At 43.9% G+C, this 7,319-nt stretch overlaps 1 protein-coding gene across 1 annotated transcript in view; it reads left to right on the top strand.

Annotated features, from left to right (window-relative positions):
- Nucleotides 1–7,319, top strand: part of pde6hb (phosphodiesterase 6H, cGMP-specific, cone, gamma, paralog b) — a 70,302-nt gene that overhangs the window by 50,812 nt on the left and 12,171 nt on the right. The gene's annotated exons all lie outside the window — the stretch shown is intronic.

Raw genomic sequence — 7,319 nt, forward strand, 5'->3', positions numbered from 1 at the left:
GTGTGGTGGTGATGATGGTGTGAGGCATAAAAAATACACTCCTTCAACTACTATCCGGCTGTCCGGTCCGCTGTCCTTTTATTATAACTACTGATTCATCCATCATCAAAGCCAAGGTCAGGCCTGTAGGGGGGCTGAGAGTGTTGATATGCAGAATATCAATTCTCCAATTCCCCTGTTTAAAATTCTGAGTTTGGCTCTATTAGCTGCAGGACAGACACTTTGCAATGGAAGCAGTATATTCCTGCTTCCCCCCAAATCAGAAATGGCACATCACTAACTGCATTCCAGGATGTGCGGCACACGGCCCGTCTCTCCCTGCCATTCAAAAACTAACAGGATTTTGTGGCCGAGTTAACCTTGCTGTAACACCTCTCTGGAAAGCTCTCTATATTCGAGCGCCGTAATCCCAACTCAGTCACTCGCTGATGAGTTTGAGAGACGAAGGACACAATGGCGCCCAACACTGCAACAGATACCGGAGGACCTGTCAACACGCAGCAAAACGGAGAGGAAAGAAAGATGATGGAATTAAATTCTAAGACCCCCTCTCCTCAACTGTTAATAGTCTGTTTGTACACAAATATAAGACAAATAAAAAGCCCCAAAAGAAAATTCACAAAGAAATCACACACTTGAGAGGTTTCTCAAAACAAAACTTGTAACAACAGGATTGTTGTTCCTAGTTTGTGTTGTTCTGGGGAGAAATCACAGTGTGACACAGAGGTGAGTTTGATGTGTAGACTGTTATGTTAATGAAGTTAAAAGTAAGCAAGTTCAAGTGCTTTAATCATCCATTCTGTATAGTTTAGAAAGAACAGAACAAGGGCGTCTGGGTGCCATAGTGGTCTATTCCATCGCCTACCAACATGGGGATCGGCGGTTCTATTCCCCATGTTACCTCCGGCTTGTCGGGCGTCCCTACAGACACAATTAGCTGTGTCTGCGGGTGGGAAGCCGGATGTGGGTATGTGTCCTAGTTGCTGCACTAGGGCCTCCTCTGGTCGGTCGGGGCGCCTGTTCAGGGGTGAGGGGGAACTGGGGGGAACAGCGTGAGCCTCCCACATGCTACGTCCCCCTGGTGAAACGCGTCACTGTCAGGTGAAAAGAAGCAGCTGGCGACTCCACATGTATCGGAGGAGGCACGTGGTAGTCTGCAGCCCTCCCCGGATCGGCAGAGGGGGTGGGGTAGCCACCGGGACGTCTCGGAAGAGTGGGGTAATTGGCAAATTCAACTGGGGAGAAGGGGGGGGGGAGAACAGAACAGAATGAAACAAAACTAAAAAAAAACAAAAAACATTTACTATGTCTTGAGCAGTCATGATGACAGTGTTGGAGGATAACAGCAGAAGAAAAGAGGGGATGATGGGAATGAAGGCACAAAGTTCAACAATACTGTAACAGCAATGCTTTCTGGTGCTCTGGGCATGTTTGCTGATTTAAAACTACTACAGACTGATCTGAAACTACAACTACAATGGGTGCTGCGTTTGCACGTGTTCGTGCAGATGCTGGACACCAGATCAGAAAAGTCGGCCTCGCCTCCTGCTCTCTGAGCTGCAACATGTAAAACCTCAGCATCAAACCACACCGAGGAATTCTGCCTTACAACAGATCCAAATAGCTTCCCCCAGCCTTTGGTGCCACTAAAAAGTGGCTTTCATTTGCATTTTTTACTACATCAACTTGGTCTAAAAAGAAAGTGACAGATTTCACACACACACAAGAAAAGAAAAACCTCTATTTTGGTGTTTCCTTATTTCGAAAGCAGCACGATGGCTGGAACAACACAGGTTTTGAACCGTTTCCAAAAAAAGTTGAGAAACGCCTGCCTGGAAAACAGATTCAGGTCAATTTGCCCCTCACAGACCTCTCACCCCTCAAATTGGTTAAGCCCGCTGGCTTCTTAACATCTTACGTAACTCGGACACACAGCAGACTGGCGTGTGGAGAACTTGAGCGTTTCACAATACCCCCATTACAACACGGGCCCCCTTCTTTTACTTCCATTTGTCCACTAACAGACGGAAAGGACGACACTTTTTACAGGTCACTCCATATAAAATGGTAAAATATACAATTAGTAATACCTTTTTAGCAAGGTCAACAACATGATGACGATCTCAAGCGAGTACAGAAATTATTCCGTGACTGCTTGCTCCACAGCAGTCCTGCACAAAAAAACGAGAGTGCTTTCTAATGGAAATGGCTGTGGAAAAAAAAAAAAAAGAAGGCCACTTAACCAAAGAGAATGAAAATAAAGTACTAGAAGCAAATCCCCGCAAATAAAGAATTTTGTAGTTGCCGCAGGAATAAGAAATTTAGGCTAAAACCGCGGGGATGAGGATTTTGCACTTCAAAGCCAGAAGGAGCTTGGCTGACAGGAAATGGAAATTCATAATGTGTTTGCGTGAATGCAAAAGTCATTAGTTGCATTTGGGATGCATTCCTGTGAGCCGTGCCATGGAATTTCAATCTGGGAGGAGAGGAGAGAGCACGGCGAATTCTGACTTGACTTCACATTAACATAACAGCAAAAAAAACAAAAAAACAAAACAAAAAAAAAAACCCTAAGTAAAACAAACCACAAGGATGTCAGTATTTTCCTCTTCTACAAATGTCCATCTGCTCTGTTTACCTTTTCTTTATCTCTCTATGGTCTCGCTCTCTGTCTCTCCCTCTATTTATCCATCCATCCATCCATTCAGAATATGAGTGCACGTACGTGCTGATCTCCCTGTGACACGTGTCGCCAACTGCTGGGCTCATAGGCTGGTGTTGCCGTTGACGCTCGCCGTCAGCCACCGGTTAAATAGGATTAGGAAGTGGTGTGTGTTACAGGTAGGCTGTATGTGATCTGACACACTTTTTCGTCAATATCTGACCCAGCTCTAAAGGATGTTTCCCTGCAACTTGACCTAGTATACAGTAACCCCTTTACCAGACGGACTGAGCTGTGTGCCTATATATTCTCATATAGGTCAGACATGTTATGAAGAGACCCATGATGGAAGTGCACCGGACCTCTACATTTTCTCCCTGCTCTTTGGCTATGGGCGTATTTGTTTCCGTCAAAATAAAATGGTAACGTGAATTCATTACTATGACAAGGTGTTTTCTGGGTGCTGACAAGCCATTTGATGGAGGGTCCAGGTCTCAAGAATTTTTTTTGGGATCCCCCCCTTTTTTCTCCCCAATTGTACTTGGCCAATTACCCCACTCTTCCGAGCCACCCCGGTCGCTGTTCCACCCCCTCTGCCGATCCGGGGAGGGCTGCAGACTACCACATGCCTCCTCCGATACAAGTGGAGTCGCCAGCTGCTTCTTTTCACCTGACAGTGAGTAGTTTCGCCAGGGGGACATAGCGCGTGGGAGGATCACACCATTCCCCCCGGTTCCCCCTTCCTCCTTCAGCAGACGCCCCAACCGACCAGAGAAGGCGCTAGTGCAGTGACCAGACCAGGACACATACCCACATCCAGCTTCCCACCCGCAGACACGGCCAAATGTGTCTGCAGGGACGCCCAACCAAGCCAGAGGTAACACGGGGATTCAAACCGCCGATCTCCATGTTGGTAGGCAATGGAATAGACCACCACGCCACCCAGATGCCCCCCCAGTGTCTCAGTTTTTAAGACATTATTCAGTAAATTGAGTGCTATGGGGGATCGGCCAAATGCAGGGAAACATAATCATAGTAGCAGAGTTTGCAGTAAGAAGCAGTAATAAAAGAGCAGGAAGAGAAATTATTTTTTAATTTCTCTCTTATTAAGTAGTAGCTGAACAGCAGATGATTGTAGAAATCAGCAGAGCAAATCAGTAGAGTAGACCAGAAAACACTAGAAAGTAGAGCTGGATGAGCGTAAATATCCACTCCCATCACTTCTCCAGCTCATCTTTTTCAACAAAATGAAACCCAGTTTGTCCTCCTGATCTTGGGTTTTCAATATATAGTCAAGGTATACAGACGGTCAAGGCTGTTTTTGTGAGGGTTTTGGAAATAACATGTATTTTCATTTAGGGCTCATCCCCTGATTTCAGCAAATATATATATATATATATATATATATGAGTCCAAATTTAGAGACTGTCCACGTGTAGAGACGGTGGTTGAGCCCCGTCTAGACTCTGTCCATTAAAAGAAAACCTGTTTATAGTGTTAGAGGAGTCGCCCATAGCTGCTAAGCTCTCGGTGGGAAGGGACGCATACCTATATACCTAAAGTTTATACAACGGTATGCAGGGCAGAGTTGGTCCATAAACGTTCACCATATTCCCTAAACATGTGTGCTTCTCACTCACTCACACACACACACACACACACACACACACACACACACACACACACACACACACACACACACACACACAGACAGTCTTTTCAAAGGATAGCGTCATTGGAATTCACGAGGTTCATGAAAGAACATATTTCTGTTCTGCATTCATACTCGGACCTTCATGTAAACATACACCAAGCAATAAATGGTTGCTTGTAGAGTTGACCCCCCCCCCCAGCCCCACAAACACGCAACTAAACATATATTGTCTGTCTGGGTCAGCGAGTCAAATATTACAGTGCGGTTGCTGACCCTGAGTGCATAATCTAAATCCCATTAGAAAGCATTAGAGACTGTTTGCACAGAGACAAAAACAGGGTGGGCTGTGGGCATCCAAAGGTTTGATGTATTGACCTACAATCAGATCATATACTGTTACTGTACAATTCAGTCCAGCTGCCTTGTTTTGCATTCAGCACTCGATTAAAGGCTGTCTAATTATCAGCTGCTACTATTTAAAGATGCCACAAGGGAACGAAAAGGAAAAGAAAAAGACTTTAATCAGCTTTACTTACAGTGGCTATCTAAGAAAGGAGTTATGAAAAGAACACTCATTAGCATTTGTTGCTATCTGACTTTAAAGAAATGTGTCTTGACTTTGATTTACTGAGTCAGAGCCAAGGAGCACAAACACAGTGTGAAAAATTACATTATTCTTACACCGTCCTTATATCTTATATACAACACATCTGAGGTTTTGAAATAAATACGCAGTATAGGAACTTTGACTGCTTTTACACAAAATGGACTCAAATACGGTTTTGGCCAACAGCGTTTTCAGCACCGATACATATATATACATATATATACATATACATATACATATATATATATATATATATATATGTGTGTGTGTGTGTGTGTGTGTGTGTGTAAGGACCTGTAAAATATGATTAATGCACACTATATATGTATTTTTTTCAACTGTATATCCTGTATCTTGTTTCTGCTGTTACTACATTTACCAGGATGCTTTGTAGTGTAAAGATTCCTGCTTTTGCGGTGGAATTTTGTAATGAGCCAATCATTTAATGTGTTTTTATTTGAATTTTGTTAAAGAGCCGATCATAATTTGTTAATCCACTGTAGCCGCGAAATCGTGGCGAAATCTCGTCAGTCCGAGTTTGCACTCTGAAGAGAGAGGTTACTTCCTGTGCTGCTCTGTGTCACCGCTGGTTTTGTGGAGACCAAGTGTAAGGTATATTCGTGTACATAGGCCCACAAGTGTGGAGCAGCATGGGTCATTCGGAACATCCTTGCTCCTCGTGTGTTTTCTTGTTCCGTGATATTGAGTTTAGCAGTGTTCATTTGAGTAACTTTGGTTAGCTAGCTACTCGTGTTAGCTAGCTGGCTAGCTGATGCTACAAGTTGGCACTGCGGGACCCTGACGGGATTGCTGGCCGCTATGAGCTGGCTCTGTTTCCCTTCAGAGGGATCTTCCGATTTCGTGGGGAGGAGCGGACTGTGGTGGGCTTGATCGTCTCCTTGGTGGCGGTGTTTCACTGGAATTGCTTTCGCAGCTAGCCATGAGGCAGCTGGAGGGTGACGGTTCCCAAGCTCGTGGACTGAGTGGGAGCGCTTGTGAGTAGCCTACACTTGCACTGAAAGAGGCTCACACGGTTTGCACCCCGAGCTCTGGCGATTCAGGTGGACACGCATTGTGGCGGGTGCTGCATGTACTCAACTCAGGGAGCTGACCATCAGTCCGAGGAACGGGCGGGTGAAGTTTCCTCGGTGCACCAACAGGCCCTGACGGCAAGCGCTTGGTTTATATTAATTAAAGAGAGACTGACATGCCCATTCTCAACACATTTTTTAACATTGGGAGTTTGAATCATAACCAAAAATAAGTGTGGTTTTATGAATTCAAAGCTATTGGCTACTGTCTTTCCACGCATTTCGCATGTGACCATGGCATGGTGACCACACATTTCGCATGCGACCACGGCATGGTGGTAGGCCTACCTTGGCCTACGGCACGGCAGTGCAATACAACTTGGCGAATATGTTCGATGATACAAATAACTGTTAGATAGATAGATGATGGATATTTACATAAATAGATAGATATATAGATAGACAGATAGAGAGATAGATATATCGATAGATAGCAATACGTCGTAGCAAGATTGATAATAAAGTCTCAGCAAAATAGCACAAACTCGAGCCAAGTAGCTAGCAGGAGGGGGTGAAAGAACAGCTTCTCTGTGGTTTTATGGCATCTCGCTACGGACACACCCTATACGCAAACTGACTGGTGTCTACACACAATTTGTCATTGGACACCATCTACAGTCAATCACAGATCTCTCTCGAGTGGCTGCAGACGAGGTGTTTTGGCCACTGAATTTCTCCGGGGTCACATTCCAACTCGGAACATAACCTATCAATAGGAATTTTCAGATTTTGATGTCAGTATCACTTTAACTACAGCACTTTGTGGTTTTGCTGAGAGCATTGTTGAAACTGTTTATATACACTGTAAATCAGTCTTGATTAATTTTTTTATGAGCTTTATAAATTTTATTTGTGTAATCACACTGGTTAATGGTTGTAGGCTGCAGCCAGATAAGGGCTAAGATTTAGTTTTGGGGGATGACTGAAGTCAAGTACAATAAGGGAGTTGTTTTATTTTATATCACTTTAAGATAGAGAGAGCCACTTAGCCGCCTGGGGGTGAACATTGGTTTCACCCTCTGCTCTCAAATATATCTCATTGTTTGATTTATTTTATTTTATTAACTATAACTATTATTCATTAATAAATAATCCACTATTATATTTAGTTATATCTTGGGTGTATTGGCTGCTCATTTTAACTGGTTAAGAGTGCTGGTTCAATGTGCTTAGTAATATAGATCACCACTGGTGCATTACATCTTTTATTAGCGGCATCACAGGCTTGATCAGTAATTGTACACACACCTATAGGATAATAGGTATCAATTACCAGTGCTAGACTATTTCTAACTTAAATTCTGG

Source organism: Lampris incognitus, chromosome 10 (assembly GCF_029633865.1).
Source record: "Lampris incognitus isolate fLamInc1 chromosome 10, fLamInc1.hap2, whole genome shotgun sequence".
Lineage (NCBI taxonomy): Eukaryota > Metazoa > Chordata > Actinopteri > Lampriformes > Lampridae > Lampris > Lampris incognitus.